The sequence below is a fragment of the Bos taurus genome, chromosome 8 (genome assembly GCF_002263795.3).
Source record: "Bos taurus isolate L1 Dominette 01449 registration number 42190680 breed Hereford chromosome 8, ARS-UCD2.0, whole genome shotgun sequence".
NCBI classification, from domain to species: Eukaryota; Metazoa; Chordata; class Mammalia; order Artiodactyla; family Bovidae; genus Bos; species Bos taurus.
The window spans coordinates 80,670,314-80,694,003 of NC_037335.1; the positions used below are offsets into that span (position 1 = coordinate 80,670,314).

Below are 23,690 nucleotides of genomic sequence, written 5' to 3' on the forward strand. Positions count from 1 at the left end.
AAGAAACATAACACGGTGCAAACAATGAGCTGAGTTTACATAGAAATTATAGACTGTGTTGCTGTTTGGTAAGAGTTTGGAACTGATTACAAGGTACTCCCAAAGCAACACCTCTTTCGGCATCACGTGTGTTTCTGAAGATTTTCTGCGGATGACTGTTGGCCGAGGGCATATCCTCTGTGAAAATCCAAACACTGCTTGTTTATTGTTATGCTCCAGTGCAAGATTTCTAGGAATCTTTCTAGAAACCCAAGACTGGATGTTGTAGCCTGTCACCCCTGACCTTCCCACGTAGCTCAGGAAGCATTTCTGTTGCTAATATAAGCCATTACTCCTGAATAAAAGTGTTTTCATTCTGTTTGCCTTTAATACAGGAGATGAGTATACATGGAGTCATAGTAATAGGGAAAGCCCATATTTCTCTGACCCTTGAACTGACATCTTCTAGAACACTGAAAAGTGTCACAGGTTAAGTCTGGGTGCCCCTGGCTAGAGTCTTATCTGGGCTCCCATATCAGCTACATTCTTCAAGCGGGGCACCCCCACATTTTTCCTCTCTCCTGGTCTCTTCTTTGATGCTCTCTGCCCTCAGCTACACTGAGCCCTGCTTTCAGCGCCCACCACAGGATGGCCCAAGTCCATGTTCTGGCTTTCTCTGGATGCTCCCAGTGGCACCAGGTCTCAATGATAGCCTGGTGATGTAGTCCCTAAAAGACTGAGGAGAAAGTATCACTGACTCAGGGTCATATTTTGTCAGTAGGAGCTGGAGGGAGCTGAGTCTCTCACCAAGGACTCCCCAAGGCCAGCAAGGTAGAGAGAGGACAAGCACCAGAGCATCTGTCTCCCACCCCTGTCTCTCCCCAGTTCAGTTCAGTTGCTCAGTTGTGTCTGACTCTTTGTGACCCCATGGACTGTAGCATGCCAGGCTTCCCTGTTCATCACCAACTCCTGGGGCTTGCTCAAACTCATGTCCATCAAGTCAGTGATGCCATCCAACCATCTCATCCTCTGTCGTCCCGTTCTCCTCCTGCCTTCAGTCTTTCCCAGCATCAGGGTCTTTTCGAATGAATTGGTTCTTCACATCAGGTAGCCAAAATATTGGAGCTTCAGCTTCAGCATCAGTCCTTCCAATGAATATTTGGGACTGATTTCCTTTGTGTGTGTCTCCCCAAACTCACCCAAATCCTTCTCACCCACCCCTGCAACAAAAGCAGGCTGGTTATAGCCCAAATCAGGCAAATCACCTCCTAACGACCCGCCCACCCCCAGCTCCTCAGATGGTCTGGACCTTGCAAGAGGCTCAAGGAAGGATGTGGGCTACATGCATTTCCCTCATCATGTTATATTCCAAAGCAAAAGCCTATTTTGAAAGAATGAGACCATTTTGCACTGTGCTAAAAGAAATTCAGCATCTGACTACTGTAGAGCAGTCTGTCACTTTGGGTTGAGTTTACTGGGAAAGAAAGACAAAGCAAAATACATGAACGTGGACATGAAAACCAAGGAAGACACAAGAACTGAATAATCAAAACAGTGTTCTTTCTTTTTGGTTTCAATTCATTTCTGTCAGAGATCAAACCACCGTATAGATGACTTTTTAAAAGTTAGCAACAGTTTAAGCTTAATTGTACTGCAATTTTTAAATTGAACTTAGAATATTTTAATGTGATTTCCATGAATAAACTGAAACACTGAAGACATTACACAGTGGCTGAAAGAGAAGACCAGACTTCATTGCAAAAATATATGGTTGCACCCGAGTGAATGCACTCCGATCAATCTTGAACACCAGGGATTATGTATGCAAACACACAAAATTTAGCACCTCTGAATTTGATCACTCAGACTTAAATGCAACTGTTCTCAGAGAAGATCAATGTTTATAGCCTTAAATTCATTCAATATTTAATTTAAATGCAAGCAGGTTTATATCTGAAACCAAAGCCTGACATTTCAGAGTTGTTTTCATCCCTGACAGCCCAACCCAGCATGAAGCCTCATGCTAATTCCCAAGTGCCAAGGAGACTTCAGAAACCCAACTGCAAAGCCCTCTTGACCAGGGATCCAGAAACAGTGTAGGAAAGCATGCTCACAAATCTGACCCAGTCCTGAAAAGGCTAACACCAGCTTCCTAACTGGTTTCTCTGCCACCTTTGACGCTCTCCAGACATCTCTATGAGGCTGCCAGAGCCAACCTTCCAGGGCCATCCATCCTTCCAGGGGGCAAAGATGGGAAGCATTCAACCCATTCAAATCAAGATCAAGTTAAACACTTAGGAAAGTATTGCCAAAGAGCAGAACCCAAACCAAAAATAAAGCCCAAATATATCTAGATCCACCTCTTATATAGTGTTCTTCATTGGGTTTCATTTCATTCGCTTCCATTTCAAATGTTGTGCACACCCAGCACAGAAAAATTACAAAGAACATCTTTATAATCACGCTTGCATTTTTGGAATGGCATGTTTGTACATGTCCTTCAAGATCCTTCCTTGTGGACACACATACATATAGGTAATATCTTTACAAAACTGGACCCCTGAAGTAAGTGCTGTCTGTTACACACCATACCTTAGGTCCTTGATTTTCAAACTTGGCTATGCATTATAATCACTTGGGGAGACTTTTAATACCTTGATGGATAGGTCTCAATCCTGACCTTCAAATTAGAATTTCTGGAATGAAACCAAGGCTTCAGTATTTTTTAATACTTCCGAAGTGCATCCAAGGTACAAACGAATTTGAGAGCAAGTCTTATGCAGAGTAGCACAGTATACCACCCCTAAATATGCATATGCATCCTTGGCATAAGAATTATTTTGAGAAACTGCAGGCATGGGAGATCTGAAAACAGTAGAAATTACCATTTACTATGGAGAAGGCACTGGTGACCCACTCCAGTACTCTTGCCTGGAAAATCCCATGGACGGAGGAACCTGGTAGGCTGCAGTCCATGGGATCATGAAGGGTCGGACACGACTGAGCAACTTCACTTTCACTTTTCACTTTCATGCATTGGAGAAGGAAATGGCAACCTACTCCAGTGTTCTTGCCTGGAGAATCCCAGGGACAGAGAAGCCTGGTAGGCTGCCATCTATGGGGTCGCACAGAGTCGGACACGACTGACACGACTTAGCAGCAGCAGCAGCAAGGAGCATTTATTTTCTTAAGGGAACTCTCCATCCATGGTGGTGTCTCCCTCTCTAGACCAGGAGGAACAGGATGACTGTAAATCACAAGAAACTTATCAGTGGAGAAGGTACCACTTAAATCTACATAACAACCTTGTCCTCCTTTAGTGGGGTTTTCCGGGTACCCTCCCATAACTGGCTCCCCTTCTGCCCCACCCACCCTTTTGTCTTTAACTGAAGATATATTTAAAGTGGTGGCTTGGGCCATTTGAGGGAGTTCTACTCAGTTTTCCTGGGTATCTCCCATGTATATGTCAGGTATACACACTAACAGACTTTCACTTGTTTTTCTCTCATTAACCTGTCTTTTTTTACAGGGGGAACTCAGCCAAGAACTTGGGAGGGTTGAGGGGAAATGATTTCTCCTCCTCTACACTTATACAAGGGTTTCCCAGATGGTGCTAGTACAAAGAACCCACCTCTCAATGCAGGAGACACAAGAGACAGGTTTGATCCCTGGGTTGGGAAGAACCCCTGGAGGAGGGCACGGCAACCCACTCCAGGATTCTTGCTTGGAGAATCCCATGGATAGAGGAGCCTGGTGGGCTACAGTCAGTCCATCGGGTCACAAAGAGTTGGACACGAGTGAAGCGACTTAGCATCCATCCATGCACATTTTCACAAAGAACTGAGAGTGAGGAGATTGGTTAAGGGTGAGGTAGGGCAGAGGTTGTCAAGCTTCGCTGTGTATCCAGTCCCCTGGAGAACTTGGGGAGGCTGCTTAGTCCCAGGTGTCTCCTATGAGCCTTAGACTCTATGTCCTGTATTAGCTCTCTGGGCAATTCAGATACACACTAAGTTGGGGGACCACCAACTCAGGTAACCAACCTCCTATCGTGTGATTGCCTCTTAAGTGACCTGCCCCTCTTTCCTGCTCACTAACCATAAACCTCAGGAACTGAGCTGTTTTCTATGGCAGGAGCCTTTAGCCACATGTGTCTACATAGCACTTGAACTGTGGCCAGTTCAAACTGAGAGAGGCTGCCAATACAAAACAAACACTAGATTTCAAAGACTGGGAACACATTGAAATGACAGTATTTTGCTATATTGAGCTTCTCTCTTTCTTTCTTTTTTTTTCCAGTGTGGCCTCTAAGAAATTTAAATTACACTTGTAGCACATAACTTGTTTCTTTGGGACAGGCTGCTTTAGGGGAGAAGACTTATGACTATTCACTACTGTCTTTTTAGCACCTGGCTCAGCAATTTTGCATCAAATAGGCATTCCATTGATGCTTTTTGAAAAGAGAAAATGAGTCAGTGAATTAATGAATGCACACAGACATATGGCAGCCCAGGCATTCATGGTATTATCCCACAGACAAAGGAGAAACTTTTGAAAAATAGAAGCTATATTGGTTTGGGTTCCCCCAGAAGCAGTCCCTGAGACAAAGATCAAGCGCAAGTGATCTATTTGGGATTTACCTGTTAATGTTTGCTCTCTCATTCCATCCTAGAAAGGCCAAAAACAAAAGCCAGGGAGTGGAGAAGTGAAACTGGGAAGGGAAGAGGCTAATAAAGGGTGTGATCTCAAGTCAGTTACCACCATGGGCAACAGAAGCTTGATCCTGCTGGGAAACTTCAGAAAATGTGCTTCGAGGGTATCTCCTTCTGCCAGGGTATTTCTACACCATTCCTATCTATCGTTACTTAAAGCTGCTGGGAGGGCTGCATGTGTTCATCCCAGGCTCTCTTGTCCTACTCTATGGCACAGACAGAGAAAGCAGGCAAAGAGACATCAGGGCCAGCAGGTGGCATGTGCCAAAGTGGTACAGCTGAGAGATGGGGCGTGGCCAGTGATAGCTAACTATAGTTTCTTTCAAAGCAAGCCATCATTAATTCCATGACCTAATAGTTAAAAGTACTTCCCTGGTGGCTCAGATGGTAAAGCGTCTGCCTATAAAGCAGGAGACCCGGGTTTGATCCCTGGGTCAGGAAAATCTCCTGGAGATGGAAATGGCAACCCACTCCAGTATTCTTGCCAGGAAAATCCCATGGACAAAGGAGCCGGGTAGGCTACTGTCCATGAGGTTGCAAAGAGTCAGACACGACTGAGCGACTTCAATGTCAATAGTTAAAAGTGGTACCACCATCATACAGCTCTCCACAGCCCACAAGACAGTCAGTAAAGCCCCTCTGGGATCCTTGGACAATTCTTCATTTGTTGCCCACCCCCCCACCCCCCCGCCCCCACTTCTTGCCCTACCATCCCATCCTAGAGTTACCAAGTGGATATTGGGAAGAGGTTACCAGTTATGAGCTCAGTGCACCTTAATAAAGAGTTGCCAAAGTTGATTGAAGATGGCCCCAGCTTCATTGTCACTGAGTTACAACTCTGCCCTTCATCTCCTGTTTGTACACCCTCGGCAGGTATTGGTAGCCAATTTCTTTTCTTCTGGTTTCTCCACTACAATGCAGTTACCGAGGAATGTGACCAATCATTGTCTTTGAATTCCCCTAATACATGTACACATGAAGTGATACATGTATGTGGTACATGAAGTGGTGGCAGCTCAATCTTTTAACAGAGTCTCAAATTTCTAGTTCATATAACTTCACTCAGCATTAAGTCATTTCACAGAAACCAGACCATAGCAGTTCTGTTTTTGGAGGTTAATTTTGTCTGGTTCTAATTTGAAATCAGGAGAGGCTCCAGAATAATTTCATTAAGCACAGTGAAGCAAGGCAAGTAAGACAGAAGTAGTAAACAAATTGAAAATGAGAAATGGCTGATCCAGGGGGAATGGAATTCAGAGTAGTCTGGAGTCTTTATAGTAATTTTAAATCTACTTGATACCATAAAACTGTGTGTGTTTTCCATGAACAGTTCACTTCAGTCAAGGCCCTGGTTCCCTTCAGAGGACTTGGCCAAACCACTGTCACAATCTGTCATTGCTGGAACTTTGCATTCAAGGCTTTTCCCCCAATCTAACATTTTAGCATTTATTTTCTTCTCCGGGAATTTAAGTAATGTAAATATTTAGGTTATTTAATTAAACCTTTAGCTTATAAATAACCAGGTTGCTTAATTTAGATAGAGTAAATAGATAATGTAAAGGTCCTGCAAATACTTGGACCATCGTAAATTTAAGAATAAACTGGATACTCCAATAAAAATATGCAAATTTAAATTAATCCTGCCAATCACTGATCCTTCTCTACTTAACAAACACATGTGAAGCATCAAGAGTTGGAGAAAACAGATGTCCATAGTAAGTTAGATAACAGCTCCGTCTGGGCAAAGAACCCCTATAAAGATCCCTAATTGTTGCCATGAAAGAACATGGGTTCCATCTTTCTTAATTTACTGATTATATATGAGAAGTTGCATCACAGACTTTTATGAGAAATATCCCTTTTTTTGTTTAACATTGGCAATAAATGTTTAAAATTTTTAAAAACACTTTGCAGGACTTCTCTGCTGGTCCAGTGGTTGAGAATCTGCCTGTCAATGCAGGGGACACGAGTGTAATCCCTGATCGGTCAGGATCCCACATGCTGTGGAGCAACGGAGCTCGTACACCACAACTACTGATCCTGTGCCCAAGTGCCACGGCTACTAAGTCCACCCCCCAGAGCCAACGCTCCACAGCAAGAAACACCACCTCAATGAGAAGTCCACATACTGCAGCTAGAGAGTAGCTCCTGCTGACTGCAACTAGGGAAAGCCTGTGCAGCAAAGAAGACCCAGTGCAGCCAACAATAAGCAAATAAATAAAATTCTTTTAAAAGTCAGATTTTCAATAGAAAAAGAGAGAGAGAAGCCACTGCAATGAGAAGCCCACGCACCACAACTCACTGCAACTAGAGAAAGACTGAGCACAGCAATGAAGACCCAGAGGAGCCAAAAATTAATTAATTAATTAATTACCTAAAAATACCATGCAGATCCAAATGAAGAGAGACAAGCAGGGGGCAGGCAAGGTTATGTCTTTGAATTCTCCATAGAGCAAATACAGTTGTAGGTGCTAACTGGGTCAGATACGAATATGCAAAGAACATGTCAACTGCTCTGGTTTATCTTCACATGAGACCCACAAAAGGAACGGGGCTTAAATTCAAGCAGAACTAAACACTGATAGAACACTGGAAATAACTTCTTGGTTGTACATCAGGGAATACACATCTCGACTAGAGAAAGATTTATCCTGGGAAATCTGCTGCTTTCAACATTGAACTCCCTAAAGACCAGACAGGTTATAGTCATTTAGTGGGAATGTGTATCAAGACTTTGAATTTTGGTTATTGATTGGCAAGAATAAAAACACAGCCACCCACACAGAAAACAACAGCAAAATTGGCTTCTCTTAAATGAAAATATTTCTTTGGCTTTCTCTTAGTTACATATTTTTAGCAAAAATTAAACATACACTGCAAATCATGCTTTCATTTCTTGGGTAGGGAAAAGACTCATTTCAATCTAACTTGAAAGGAGCAACCAGGAGACTCTTCTTTCCTAGCCCAATTTGAAACACTCCCACACATTTTTATCCTTTTCTCTCTGTGAGTTATTTTTTCTCTCCTCAGAACGTAGAGTATGTGAGAAATCTGTACTGTTCTATTTTTGCTGAGGAATAAATTTTAAGCTCAAACTGTTGTCTATTTGATTGTTATTCCTTCTCCAGACCTTTATATTAAAGTCAATGCTAGGTCTTCATCCCTCCCACGGTCATAAAGATTACATGAGAGATAGGCTAATGATTTTAGCTACTATCTAAGACTAAACAATTGTCTGTAATTGTATTATTTTTATTATAATTTTTTCTCTATAATAGTAATCATCCAACCCCTCATAATTTTATGTGATGGTCATGATATTGCAGATCGAATAATAAAAATAAAGTTTATATTCACCGAGCTGTACTGTGTGTCAAGCACCAGGCTATACACATTTTTTAAACTCACATCAACCTTATGAAAAATTGAAAGCATTAGTCACTCAGTCATGTCTGATTCTTTGCGACCCCATGGACTGTGTGTGGTTGGTGTAAAGGGCCTCCAAGCCTCCACCTCTGTGTTATAGCTTATTGTCTGTTGTAGATTCACAGTTCACCTGTTGACCGGCGTCTTCCCTGAATGAGGAGAAAGCCACCAACCTATTCACAGTGTTTCCCTTTGGAGTATTTGTGTTTACCTGTTCTGCCCTCATTAAATGGTGTTTCAAACTCCCAAGAAGGAAGAGAAAATCAAGAAAATAAAACCTCACTATCTTTTAGTGGGAGTTGTATACATCGTTATGACCACAGATGGTCTCTGCAGTTAGAGGCTTCATTTTAAATCTCAACTCCATTCCATGTGAACACAAGCTACTGAAGTCCCCTACATCTCAGTTTTCTCCTTCAAAAAATGGGGACAACAGTTTAGCACCTACCTCCCAGGTTTGATCTTGGAGTAGGGAAGATCCCCTGGAGAATGGCACAGCAACGCACTCCAGTATTCTTGCCTGGAGAATCCCTTGAACAGAGAAGCCTGGTAGGCTATCACAAAGAATCGGACACAACTGAAGCAAAAGAGCACACACACATAAGAAATCATAGTCAGAGAGCTTGACACCTGTCTTAGACTGTCCAGGCTTCTCTACAAAATATGCCATAGACTGAGTATAAACAACAAAAATTTATCTCTCACAGTTCTATAGACTAGAAATCCAAGATCAGGGTGCCCGTAAGTGCCCACTTACAGGCTGCAGACTGCTAACTTCTTGCAGTATCCTCACATGGCAGGGAAAGGCATCTCTCTAGGACCTCCCTCTCTCTTTTGATTTTACTTGTTTCTATTTACTTTATTTTTTTAAATTATTTTATTTATTTGTGGTTGCTCTTGGTCTTTGATGCGATGCACAGGCTTCTCACTATGGTGACTTCTCTTGCAGCAGAGGACAGGCTCTAGGCTCACCGACTTCAGTAGTTGGAACACAGAGGCTCAGTGGCTTCATTCAGCTCATGTGCTTTAGCTGCTCCATGGTATATGGGATCCTCCCAGACCACGGTTTAAACTCATGTCCCCTGCATTGGCAGGCAGACTCTTATCCTCTGCACCACCAGTTGTTGTTGCTGTTGTTCAGTCACTCAGTCACGTCCTACACTTTGCAACCCCATGGACTGCAGCACGCCAGGCTTCCCTCTCCTTCACCATCTCCCAGAGCTTGCTCAAACTCATGTCCATTGAGTCAGTGATGCCATCCAACCATCTCATCCTCTGTCGTCCCCTTCTCTTCCTGCCTTCAATCTTTCCCAGCATCAGGGTCTTTTCTAATGAGTCGGCTTTTCGCATCAAGTAGCCAAAGTATTGGAGTTTCAGCTTCAGCATCAGTCCTTCCTATGAATATTCAGGATTGATTTCCTTTGTGATCGACCGGTTGGATCTCCTTGCTGTCCAAGGGATTCTCAAGAGTCTTCTCCAACACCACAGTTCAAAAGCATCAATTCTTTGGTGCTCAGGCTTCTTTATGGTCCAACTCTCACACCCATACATGACTACTGGAAAAACCATAGCTTTGACTAGATGGACCTTTGTTGGCAAAGTAACGTCTCTGCTTTTTAATACGCTGCTGTTTGTTATAGCTTTTCTTCCAAGGAGCAAGCATCTTTTAATTTCATGGCTGCAGTACCCTCCACAGTGATTTTGGAGCCCAAGAAAATAAAGTCTGCCATTGTTTCCATTGTTCCCCATCTATTTGCCATGAAGTGAAGGGACTGGAGGCCATGATCTTTGTTTTTTGAATGTTGCGCTTTAAGCCAGCTTTTTCACTCTCTTCTTTCACCTTCATCAAGAGGCTCTTTAGTTCCTCTTTGCTTTCTGCCATTAGGGTGGTGTCATCTGTGTATCTGAGATTATTGATATTTCTCTCTTAATCTTGATTCCAGCTTGTGCTTCATCCAGCCTGGCATTTTGTGTGATGTATTCTGCATGTAAGTTGAATAAGCAGGGTGACAATATACAGCCTTGACATACTCCTTTGCTGATTTGGAACCAGTCTGTTTCATGTTCTGTTACTGCTTGACCTGCAGGCAGGTTTCACAGGAGGCAGGTAAGGTGGTTTCGTATTTCCATCTCTTGAAGAATTTTCCACAGTTTGTTGTGATCCACATAGTCAAAGGCTTTAGCATAGTCAATGAAGCAAAAGTAGATGTTTTTCTGGAATTCTCTTGCCTTTTCTATAATACAACAGATGTTGGCAATTTGATCTTCGGTTCCTCTGCCTTTTCTAAATCCATCTTGAACATGCGGGAGTTCTTGGTTCATGTACTGTTGAAACCTGGCTTGGAGAACTTTCAGCACTACTTTCAAGCATTTGAAATGCGTGCAGTTGTGTGGTAGTTTGAACATTCTTTAGCACTGCCCTTCTTTGGGATTGGAATGAAAATTGACCTTTCCCAGTCCTGTGGCCACCACTGAGTTTTCCAAATTTGCTGGCATGTTGAGTGCAGCACTTTGACAGCATCATCTTTTAGGATTGGAAATAGCTCAGCTGGGACTCCATCACCTCTACTAGCTTTGTTTATAGTGATGCTTCCTAAGGGCCACTTGACTTCACACTCAAAAATGTCTGGCTCTAGGTGCCTGATCACACCATCATGGTTATCTGAGTCGTGAAGATCTTTTTTGTATAGTTCTTCTGTGTATTCTTGACAGAAGATATTAAGAAATATCTTCTGCTTTGGTTAGGTCCATACTGTTTCTTCCTTTATTGTGCCCATCTTTGCATGAAATGTTGCCTTGGTATCTCTAATTTTCTTCCAGAGATCTCTAATCTTCCCCATTCCTCTATTTCTTTGCATTGTTCACTTAGGAAGGCTTTCTTATCTCTCCTTGTTATTCTTTGGAACTTTGCATTCAGATAGATATATTTTTCCTTTTCTCCTTTGCCTTTTGCTTCTCTTCTTTTCATAGCTGTTTGTAAGGCCTCCTCTGGCAACCATTTTGCCTTTTTGCACTTCTTTTTCTTGGGGATGTTTTTGATCACCACCTCCTGTACAGTGTTATGAACCTCTATCTATGGTTCATCAGGCACTCTGTCTATCAGATTTAATCCCTTGAATTTATTTGTCACTTCCACTGTATTATCATAAGGGATTTGATTTAGGTCATACCCAAATGGTCTAGTGGTTTTCCCTACCTTCTTCAATTAAAGTCTGAATTTTGCAATAAGAAGTTCTTGATCTGATCCAGAGTCAGCTCCCAGTCTTGTTTTTGTTGACTGTATAGAGCTTCTCCATCTTTGGCTGCAAAGAATATAATCCATCTGATTTCAGTATTGACCATCAGGTGATGTCCATGTGTAGGGTCATCTCTTGTGCTATTGGAAGAGGGTGTTTGCACTGGAAGACCAGTGCATTCTCTTGGCAAAACTCTGTTAGCCTTTGCCCTGCTTCATTTTGTACTTCAAGGCCAAACTTGCCAGTTACTCCAGGTATCTCTTAACTTCCTACTTTTGCATTCCATTCCCCGTGATGAAAAGAACTGCCAGGGATGTCCTCAGGTCTCTTTTATAAGGGCATTAATCCCATTCATAACCTAATCAGCTCCCACTTATAACCTAGTCAGCTTCTAATATCATCACATTGGACAGTAGAGTTCAACATACGAATTTGCTAGTGGGGGAATCATGAATATGCAGTCCACAGCAATATCTAACCCACCCCCCTCTTTTAACCACAGTGACAACAGAAGTCTAAAGAAGGAAAGTGGCTTACCCAGATTCACAAAGTTTTTGGTAAAACTGTAACCATTCATTGAGTTAACCAATTTCTCTGCACCTCAGTTCAGTTCAGTTTAGTCACTCAGTCGTGTCCGACTCTTTGCGACCCCATGAACTGCAGCACGCCAGGCCTCCCTGTCCATCACCAACTCCCAAAGTTCACTCAAACTCACGTCCGTTGAGTCGGTGATGCCATCCAGCCATCTCATCCTCTGTTGTCCCCTTCTCCTCCTGCCCCCAATCCCTCCCAGCATCAGGGTCTTTTCCAATGAGTCAACTCTTTGCATGAGGTAGCCAAAGTATTGGAGTCTCAGCCTTAGCATCATTCCTTCCAAAGAACACCCAGGATTGATCTCCTTTAGAATGGATTGGTTGGATCTGCTTGCAGTCCATGGGACTCTCAAGAGCCTTCTCCAACACCACAGTTCAAAAGCATCAATTCTTCAGCGCTCAGCTTTCTTCACAGTCCAACTCTCACATCCATACATGACCACTGGAAAAACTATAGCCTTGACTAGACGGACCTTTGTTGGCAACATAATGTCTCTGCTTTTCAATATGCTATCTTGGTTGGTCATAACTTTCCTTCCAAAGAGTAAGCGTCTTTTAATTTCATGGCTGCAATCACCATCTGCAGTGATTTTGGAGCCCCAAAAAACAAAGTCTGACACTGTTTCCACTGTTTCCCCATCTATTTGCCATGAAGAGATGGTACCAGATGCCATGATCTTAGTTTTCTGAATGTTGAGCTTCAAGCCAACGTTTTCACTCTCCTCTTTCACTTTCATCAGGAGGCTTTTTAGTTCCTCTTCACTTTCTGCCATAAGGATGGTGTCATCTGCATATCTGAGGTTATTGATATTTTTCCCAGCAATCTTGATTCCAGCTTGTGCTTCTTCCAGCCCAGCGTTTCTCATGATGTACTCTGCATTCAAGTTAAATAAGCATGGTGACAATATTCTGCACCTCATGGCCTCTCAAATAGGTAAATTTAGGCAAAAGTGTGTGGTTCTCAATGTCAATTCAATAGCTCAAGTTAAACACAAAGACAATAATATTAAGGTATCCGATGTTCATCTTCTTCTTTTTTTTTAATGTAATTGAGTTATAACACTTTATTAATTTTAGGTTTACAAACAGTTAGAAGATAGTTACAAAATTTGTTTTTCTTATGATGAGAACTTTTAAAATGTACTCTTTTAGCAACTTCCAAGTATGCAACACAGTATTATTAACTACAGTCACTATGCTTTAAATTATACATATTTTGTTTATTTTAAAACTGGAAATTTGTAACTTTTGACCTCCTTTACCTATTTTGCCCACCCCCCAGTTCTGCCTATTTTTTGTTTATGTTTTTTAGATTCCGCATATGCTTAAGATCATACAGTAGTTTTCTTTCTCTGACTTATTTCACTTATAATACCTTCAAGATTCATCCATGGTGTGGCAAATTGCATTCTCATACAAAGAGTTGACTCATTGGAAAAGACTCTGATGCTGGGAGGGATTGGGGGCAGGAGGAGAAGGGGATGACAGAGGATGAGATGGCTGGATGGCATCACTGACTCAATGGACGTGAGTCTGAGCGGACTCCGGGAGTTGGTGATGGACAGGGAGGCCTGGCGTGCTGCGATTCATGGGGTGGCAAAGAGTTGGACACGACTGAGCAACTGAACTGAACTGAACTGAATATTCCATTGTATAGCACAATTTTTTATCCAGTCATCCATCAATGGACACTTAGATTATTTCCATATCTTGGCAATTGTAAATAATATTACATAAACATAGAGGTGCATATGTCTTTTTGAGTTAGTGTTTTCATTTCTTTGGTTAAGTACCTGAAAGTAGAATTGCTGGATCATGTGATAGATCTATTTTTAGTTTGTTGAGGAAACTGTACTGTTTTCCATGGTGGTTTCACCAGTTTTACTTTCCCACAACTGTACACAAGGGTTCCTTGTTATTTCTCATCTTTTTTTATAACAACATTTCTAATAGGTGTGAAATGGTGTCTCATTATTGTTTTAATTTGCATTTCCATGATGATTGAGCATCTTTTCATGTGTCTGTTTGCTCTCTATATGTTTTCTTTGGGAAAATGTCTTTTCAGATCCTTGGCTTGTTTTTTAATTAAGTGTGGTTTTTTGGTTTTTTTTTTTTTTTGCTATTAAGTTGTATGAGTTTTTTTTTTTAAATAAATTTTGGATATTAACTCCTTATCAGATATAAGATTTGCAAATATCTTCTCCCATTCCATAGGCTGCCTTTTAATCTTGTTGATGGATTCCTTTGCTGTGCAGAAGTTTTTCAGTTTGATATAGTCCTGTTGCTTGTTTTTCCATTAGTTAGTTGCCTTTGCTTTTGCTGTTAAATCCAAAAACTCATCACCAAGACTGACTCCAAGGAACTTACCACCTATGCTTTCTTCTAGAATTTTATGGTGTCAAGTCTTATGTTCAAGTCTTTAATCCATTTGGGGTTAGATTTTGTGTACCGTATAAGATGTGGGTATAGTTTCATTCATTTGCATGTAGCAATACAGTTTTCTCAGCACTATATATTAAAGTGACAGCTCTTGCCCCATTGTATATTCTTGGCTGTTTTGTGGTAAATTAATTGACCATATAGGCCTAGGGTTATTTCTGAGCTCTCAATTCCGTTCCATTGGTCTATATGTTTGTTTTTTATGCTAATACCATGCTGTTTTGATTACTTACAGCTTTGTAATATAGTTTGAAATCAGTGAGGATAATGCTTCTAGCTTAGTTTTTTTCCTCAGGATTGTTTTGGCTATTTGGGGTCTGCTGCTGCTGCTGCTACTTCTAAGTCACTTCAGTCATGTCCGACTTTGTGTGACCCCACAGACAGCAGCCCACCAGGCTCCCCCATCCCTGGGATTCTCCAGGCAAGAACACTGGAGTGGGTTGCCATTTCCTTCTCCAATGCATGAAAGTGAAAACTGAAAGTGAAGTCGCTCAGTCATGTCCGACCCTCAGCGACCCCATGGACTGCAGCCTTCCAGGCTCCTCCATTCATGGGATTTTCCAGGCAGGAGTACTGGAGTAGGGTACCATTGCCTTCTCCATTTGGGGTCTAGATGTTCACTTTTTCTCTGGCATTACAACAGAGTTTACCAATATTTCAGCACCTCCAAATCTCTGTTAACTGGAATTTCCATAAAAGATGCTCATAATTCTTCCAGATTTCAGGGTGACTTCTGGATCATCAGAGAAAAGATAAAATTGTTGTCAGTACAGTTTCACTGTTGGCAATCTACTTTATTCTCTCTCTCCATATGGCATTTTATCTTGCATCTTCTAAACTCAGAGTCTGCTTATTAACCAGAGCAGCCAGGCTGAGCAAGAATGGTTAAAAGTTGGTGGAGGTGGGTCATGTTTCTCTCCAGAAAACTCAATAGATTCTAAGTATAACGGGAAGAAAACTGGGACAAAATAACAGAGAGAAAATTGCTGTAATGCAGCATCAGGTCTCTCAGACATAGAAAACATAATAATTTATGCTTCTTCATTCAGGGAGAAAGCATCCTTCAACTTATACATGAAACCTTCATAAACTTGCTGCTGCTGCTGCTAAGTTGCTTCAGTCATGTCCAACTCTGTCAGACAGCAGCCCACCAGGCTCCGCCATCCCTGGGATTCTCCAGGCAAGAACACTGGAGTGGGTTGCATTTCCTTCTCCAATGCATGAAAGTGAAAAGTGAAAGTCAATAAACTTACCTTCTTCCAAATATGTAAAGCAGCAGAACTTGGTCTTACTTCAGGAAACACTTGGAAGGAGTGTGGCCAGTGAGAATCCAGGTGACTCTGAATACTCAACACCAGATAAGCAGAGGTCACCGTTGCCAAAGCCCTGGAGGTCCAGAAATTGGGTTATGGGGCTTGGATTTCCCAGGACTCTGAGCAGAGGAGATTGGCCTGCAGAGCGTCGGTTAAGGAGTATCTTGAGATCCACACTTGAGGGAGTGAAGGGCAGGGGATAAGACTGGGAAGAGGGGGCAGTGCAACAGCAGAAGGCCACAGACTGGGATAACTTGTTGAGGAAGTCTAAAGCTAGGATAACTGTTCAAAGATGTCTCCAGCCACCACCGGTTGAGTGCAGCCCAGGCGGAGTCACGAGGCCCTTGCCAGCTGAGGAGGGTCCCCCATTGGGCTCACAGCTGAGAGTTCTCTGACAGGGGACCTCCAAGCACCTGGGAAGATCAGTGCTTCATTCCTGAAGGGAGCCTGAAGGGCACATCAGCACGATCCTAGGGACAGAAGCGTGCCCTCCTCCTGGGTCCCAAGGCCTTACAAAGCCAGGCAAGAGTATTAGGGCTGTCATCCCAAGAAAGGGGTCGGGGCATAGCTCCTATCCCAAGAACAAGAGGAGTGCCTGGGCTTGGAGGATGAATCCAGGCTTTACAACAGAGCACAAACTAGACTCAAGGTCAGTCCTGCAATGATACAGGCCCAGACAGGAGGGGGCCAAATAAAGGGCCCCTGAATGCAAGGGTATGGCCTGAGGCCTGGGCCTTACTGCCCTCTTTCCTCCACCAGCTTGAGAGTAAGGAATCACTAGAAGCCCAGCAAAATTGTCTGGGCCACACACACACACCCAGTTTGGAGTGTGTGGCTAAATGGAGAAGTGAAAGGAGATTACTGATGTACTGGGTGAGGGGTAGGGCCAGCCTGGTGCTAGGGGTGGGCGTATGGATGGGGACGTGATGGGGAACTTCTCAGCCTCACCAACTTGAAGGAGATGGGGAAGGCAGGAGAAATACAGTGGGGGTAGAAAAATATACAACTGAAAATACCTTACATATACAGGATGTTTCACATTTTTCAAAATTCTGTGTGTGTGTGTGTGTACGTGTGTGTGTGTCCGTGTGTGTGTGTGTGTGATCCCAGTTTGCTAATTCTGCTCCTTTTATGTTTATATTAAAAAAAATATCATCTGTGAGTGAATGTGACAAATCCTTGTAATACAGCTAATCACTCTCTCTGTGTGTGTCTCTGTCTTCTCTCTCTGTGTGTCTCTCTGTGCCTCTGGGTCTTTCTCTGTTTCTCTGTCTCTGTCTCTCTCAGGACTCTGGAATTGTGAGCAATACCCAGCAGGAGAATGAGTGTCTGGAGTGTGTGGTTTTGTGGGAGTTGAGCCATTGCAGGTTTCCTTGGCCACATGACCATTCTTGTCCAGAAAGATGCCTCTAATGGCCCTTTCTTCTCTTCACCCTTCACTTTCTTCATTCACAATGCTAAATGACATCATCATTTTTTGGAGATTCACCTAAACTGTGAAGATGGTGAGGTCATATCACCACTATGACAATGAGATCACTTTAATGTTTATCCAAACCCACCATAGTGCTGTCAATGACTCAGGACAACTGTTGAGTATCTTCCCCAGATGATGTTCAGCCTGGAGGATGGAAGTGTTTTGTGTGAGAAAATATAAAATAGAGAAAGAGAAGATCCCAATCATCTTAAGTGTTAATCAAACATGGCTCTGCAAGAGGTAACGTTAGAAAAGAAATGGGATGTCTCCTGAGGTGATCACATTCTCTTGTAAAAAGTTGAAGATAAGTCTCAGGAGTGCCTATTAACTTCAGTGTGGTGGACCACATCTTCATCTCCATGAGCTGCTTTGAATGTTCTACAGAGAAGGCAGGAGAATGGAAAATCACGTACACACAACTGAGGCACTGATTTTAAACTTCCATTGCTAGCTGCTCACAAGTGATTCTTTGAGGACACAATCTTATTATCATAATGGGTAAAATCTAACCCTTCAGGGCCAATTAACAAATGCTTTATTCAGAGATTTGCGTGCTTAGAACTATTGAGGAGTGTCCTTGCACAGCCACATCTTCCTGTCTGTTCTCAAATATATAATTAATGGCCTTGCTCCACGATAAAACACATTGTTTTCAATAAAATGATTAAAAGCTTTTTTTATAAAAGTATCTTGCATGTCACTACACTTGAAATTGTCCTTCAACACAAAATGGTGAAAAATTATTGTAAACAAATCTATTGTAGTAACAGGACTAGAGATCTATTGTAGTCTCAAGTGCCTCAGTGGTAAAGAATTTGTCTTCTGTATCCAATGCAGGAGACACAGGAGACGTGGGAGTTTGATCCTTGGGTTGAGAAGATCCCCTGGAGGAGGAAATGGCAACCCACTTCAGTATTCTTGCTTGGAAAACTCCATAGACAGAGGAGACTGGCAGACTACAATCCATGGGGTCACAAAGAGTCGGACATGACTGACTGAGCAAGCACGCATGCACTGTAATAACAATTAGAGAGGATTCAGCTCTGGAGGTTGTCTGACAACTAATTCATCCAGAGACTTTAAGAATATATTTATATTGTATATTACATGCAAAAGGTTATGTTTTATTATGTCAGACTGCCAGGAGAAATATCAATAACCTCAGATGTGCAGATGACACCACCCTAAGGGCAGAAAGCAAAGAGGAACTAAAGAGCCTCTTGATGAAGGTGAAAGAAGAGAGTGAAAAAGCTGGTTTAAAACTCATTATTCAAAAAATGAAGATCAAGGCATCCGGTCCCATCACTTCATGTCAAATAGATGGGGAAAAAATGGAAACAGTGACAGACTTTATTTTCTTGGGCTCCAAAATCACTGCAGATGGTGACTGCAGCCATGAAATTAAAAGATGCTTGCTCCTTGGAAGAAAAGCTACAACAAACTTAGTGTATTAAAAAGCAGAAACATTACTTTGCCAACAAAGGTCCATATAGTCAGAGCTATGGTTTTTCCAGTAGTTATGTATGGATGTGAGAGTTGGACCATAAAGAAGGCTGAGCACCAAAGAATTGATGCTTTTGAACTGTGGTGTTGGAGAAGACTCTTGAGACTCCCTTGGATAGCAAGGAGGTCAAACAAGTCAATCCTAAAGGAAATCAACACTTCATTGGAAGGACTGATGCTGAGGCTGAAGCTCCAATATTTTGGCCACCTTTTCACTGGAAAAGACTCTGATGCTGGGAAAGATTGAGGGCAGGAGGAGAAGGGGGGCAACAGAGGATGAGTTGATTGGATGGAGTGATCTACTCAATAGACATGAATTTGAGCAAACTCTGGGAGATAGTGAAGGACAGGGAAGCCTGGTGTGCTGTAGTCAATGGGGTCACAAAGAGTCAGACATGACAGAGTGAACAACAGCAACAACTCTACTTCAAGAATTTCAAGAGTTTTCTCAATGTCACTTTGGATAAAATTCTGCAATTCTTTTTTTTTAAAAACAACTTTTTTGAAATTCATTTAAGTATTCAATGATGTTTAGTAAATTTTGTTATTCATTTTCAAAGTGATCATTATCCTTGGTAAAACTGTACACTGAATTTTCCTAATCACATGAATCATTTCCAATTCGGGTGTTTTGGTTGCTCCTGTACCTGGGTTACTCTTTTGTAGAAAACTCCAAATTCTTGCAAACTAGAAGACTGAAAGCACTGGGATTCCCTGATAACAGCTTTTAACAAATACTTGGTTGCCTCTGCATTATAATCAGAATACCAAGAAATCTGCCTGGCTAATCCTATTTAACATCAAAAAAGACACCAAGGGCAGGCCATGATATGTTAAACATTTACAGTTGGCATGTAAGTCTGTCTTTTGCAATTATATTTTAAAATGGTTTATTCCACTGTCAAAATACAACGTATTTCATCATCATTCAATAAATTTTTCTTTGTTTTTTGGAAGGTGTACAACCTATCCATCATTGACAGAGATTGCCCCAATACAGCATATAAAGGTGCTGTGAATTTTGAACCTTATGAACATCTGTGCCTTGGTGTACTTAAACAGCTTGCAGTGCATATAAAGCCAGCTGATCTAATTTAGCACGACAATGATCCACTTTGAAAATAGATAGAACTGTTAGGCTTTCAATTAGCATATATTTAATCAAAAGGTAAATGAAGGAAGATTAGGAAAGAAACAATTATTTGACAGTTTTAATTGAAATCCATGTATATAGTAGGTGTAAGATACGTAGCAGTTATACAAAGCATGTTCCTGAAGAAACAAACTCTGTGCTGAGAGACGAGAGCAGCAAACATAGAACGATGAAGGCTACATAAGGGAATACACACGTCTGGGGATGAGTCGCATGGAAAGACCTAAAGGTCAAAGAAGCTTAGAGAAGAGAGGTCAACACAGACCATAAACAATAGAGAATTTTTTATGGAGAAAACAGGACTTGTTCTGGACCTCAGAGATGATTATATCCTCAACAGAAAGTTTTCAAATTTGGGAACACTTTGGTACATACAGTCATGATTCTGATGGAGTGGCATAATCTGTATTTCAGTTCAGTTCAGTCACTCAGTCCTATCCGACTCTTTGCAACCCCATGAACCACACCACACCAGGCCTCCCAGTCCATCACCAACTCCCAGAGCCTACCCAAACTCATGTCCACTGAGGCATTGATGCCATCCAACCATCTTCCATCCCCTTCTCCTCCTGTCCTCAATCTTTCCCAGCATCAGGGTCTTTGCCAATGAGTCAGATCTTTGCATCAGGTGGCCAAAGTATTGGAAATCAGCTTCAACATCAGTCCTTCCAATGAACACCCAGGACTGATCTCCTTTAGGATGGACTGGTTGGATCTCCTTGCAGTCCAATGGACTCTTAAGAGTCTTCTCCAACACCACGGTTCAAAAGCATCAATTCTTCGGCGCTCAGCTTTCTTCACAGTCCAACTCTCACATCCATACATGACCACAGGAAAAACCATAGCCTTGACTAGACACACCTTTGTTGGCAAAGTAATGTCTCTGCTTTTTAATATGCTGTCTAGGTTGGTCATAACTTTCCTTCCAAGGAGTAAGTGTCTTTTAATTTCATGGCTGCAGTCACCATCTGCAGTGATTTGGGGGCCCCCAAAAATAAAGTCTGACACTGTTTCCACTGTTGGCCCATCTATTTGCCATGAAGTGATGGGACCAGATGCCATGATCTTTGTTTTCTGAATGTTGAGTTTTAAGCCAACATTTTCACTCTCCTCTTTCACTTTCATCAAGAGGCTCTTTAGTTCTTCTTCACTTTCTGCCATAAGGGTGGTGTCATCTGCATATCTGAGGTTATTGATATTTCTCCCGGCAATCATGATTCCAGCTTGTGCTTCCTCAAGCCCAGCATTTCTCATGATGTACTCTGCATAGAAGTTAAATAAGCAGGGTGACAATATACAGTCTTGACGTACTCCTTTTCCTACTTGGAACCAGTCTGTTGTTCCATGTCCAGTTCTAACTGGTGCTTCCTGACCTGCATATAGGTTTCTCAAGAGGCAGGTCAGGTGGTCTGGAATTCCCATCTCTTCCAGAGTTTTCCACAGTTTATTGTGATCCACACAGTCAAAAGCTTTGGCATAGTCAATAAAACAGAACTAGATGTTTTTTTTCTGGAACTCTCTTGCTTTGTCCATGATCCAGCAGATGTTGGAAATTTGATCTCTGGTTTCTCTGCTTTTTCTAAAACCAGCTTGAACATCTGGAGGTTCGTAGTTCACGTATTTCTGAAGCCTGGCTTGGAGAATTTTGCGAATTACTTAACTAGCGTGTGAGAGGAGTGTAATTTTGTGGTAGTTTGAGCATTCTTTGGCATTGCCTTTCTTTGGGATTGGAGTGAAAATTGACCTTTTCCAGTTCTGAGGCCACTGCTGAGTTTTCCAAATTTGCTGGCATATTGAGTACAGCACTTTCACAGAATCATCTTTCAGGATTTGAAATAGCTCAACTGGAATTCCATCACCTCCACTAGCTTTGTTCGTACTGATGCTTTCTAAGGCCCACTTGACTTCACATTCCAGGATGTCTGGCTCTAGGTGAATGATCACACCATTGTGATTGTCTGGGTCGTGAAGATCTTTTTTGTACAGTTCTTCTGTGTGTTCTTGACACCTCTTAATATCTTCTCCTTCTGTTAGGTCCATACATTTTCTGTCCTTTATCAAGCTCATCTTTGCATGAAATGTCCCCTTGGTATCTCTAATTTTCTTGAAGAAATCTGTAGTCTTTCCCATTCTATTGTTTTCCTCTATTTCTTTGCATTGACCTGTGAGGAAGCCTTTCTTATCTCTCTTTGCTAGTCTTTGAAACTCTGCATTCAGTATATCTTTCCTTTTCTCTTTTCCTTTTCACTTCTGTTTTTTTCACAGCTATTTGTAAGGCCTCCTCAGACAGCCATTTTGTTTTTTTGCATTTCTTTTTCTTGGGGATGACCTTGATCCCTGTCTTCTGTACAATGTCATGAACCTCCGTCCATAGTTCATCAGGCACTCTATCCATCAGATCTAGTCCCTAAAATATGTTTCTCACTTCCACTGTATAATCATAAGGGATTTGATTTAAGTCATACCTAAATGATTTAGCAGTTTTCCCCCACTTTCTTCAATTTCAGTCTGAATTTGGCAATAAGGGGTTCATGATCTGAGCCACAGTCAGCTCCCGGTCTTGTTTTTGCTGACTGTATAGAGCTTCTCCATCTTTGGTAGCAAAGAATACAATCAATCTGATTTCGGTGTTGGCCATCTGGTGATGTCCATGTGTAGAGTCTTTTCTTGTGTTGTTGCAAGAGGGTGTTTGCTATGACCAGTGCATTCTCTTGGCAGAACTCTTTTGCCTTTGCCCTTCTTCATTCTGTACTTGAAGGCCAAATTTGCCTGTTACTCCAGGTGTTTCTTGACTTCCTACTTTTGCATTCCAGCACCCTATAATGAAAAGGACATCTTTTTTGGGTGTTAGTTCTAGATGGTCTTGTAGGTCATCATAGAACTGTTCAACTTCAGCTTCTTCAGCATTACTGGTCTGGGCATAGACTTGGATTTCTGTGATATTGAATGATTTGCCTAGGAAATGAACAAAGATCATTCTGTCATTTTTGAGATTGCATCCAAGTACTACATTTTGGACTCTTTTGTTGACTCTGATGGCTACTCCATTTCTTCTAAGTGATTCCTGCCCACAGTAGTAGATATAATGGTCATCTGAGTTAAATTCACCCATTTCAGTTCATTTTAGTTCGCTGATTCTTAGAATGTCGATGTTCACGCTTGCCATCTCCTGTTTGACCACTTCCAATTTGCCTTGATTCATGGACCTAACATTCCAGGTTCCTATGCAATATTGCTCTTTACAGCATTGGACTTTACTTCCATCACCAGTCACATCCACAACTGGGTATTGTTTTTGCTTTGGCTCCATCCCTTCATTCTTTCTGGAGTTATTTCTCCACTGATCTCCAGTAGCATATTGGGCATCTACTGACCTGGGGAGTTCCTCTTTCAGTACCTTATTATTTTGCCTTTTCATACCGTTCATGGGGTTCTCAAGGCAAGAATACTGAAGTGGTTTGCCATTCCCTTCTCCTGTGGACCACATTCTATCATACCTCTCCAGCATGACCTGTCCATCTTGGGTGGCCTCACATGGCATGGCCTAGTGGTCCATATGATCAGAATGGCTAGTTTTCTGTGATTGTGATTTCAGTCTCTCTGCCCTCTGATGCCCTCTCGCAGTGCCTACCATCTTATTTGGGTTTCTCTTACCTTGAATGTGGGGTATCTCTTCACGGCTGCTCCAGCAAAGCGTAGCTGCCGCTCCTGACCTTGGACGTGGATTATCTCCTGTCTGCCGATCGCAGCTCCTGCGCTGCCCAACCGCTGCTAGCCGTTCCAGCTCCTTGTAGCCGCCGCTTTTTATATCCACCTAAATTGACTTAGAAATAGCACATAAGTAAAAGTGTATCCATATCCT

General features: G+C 42.1%; 1 non-coding gene across 1 annotated transcript; it reads left to right on the top strand.

Annotated features, from left to right (window-relative positions):
- The first annotated feature begins 5,057 nt into the window (after positions 1-5,057).
- TRNAY-AUA (transfer RNA tyrosine (anticodon AUA)) lies at positions 5,058-5,130 on the top strand. The gene has a single exon. It is a non-coding gene; the product is annotated as a tRNA-Tyr (tRNA).
- The last annotated feature ends 18,560 nt before the right edge of the window (positions 5,131-23,690 follow it).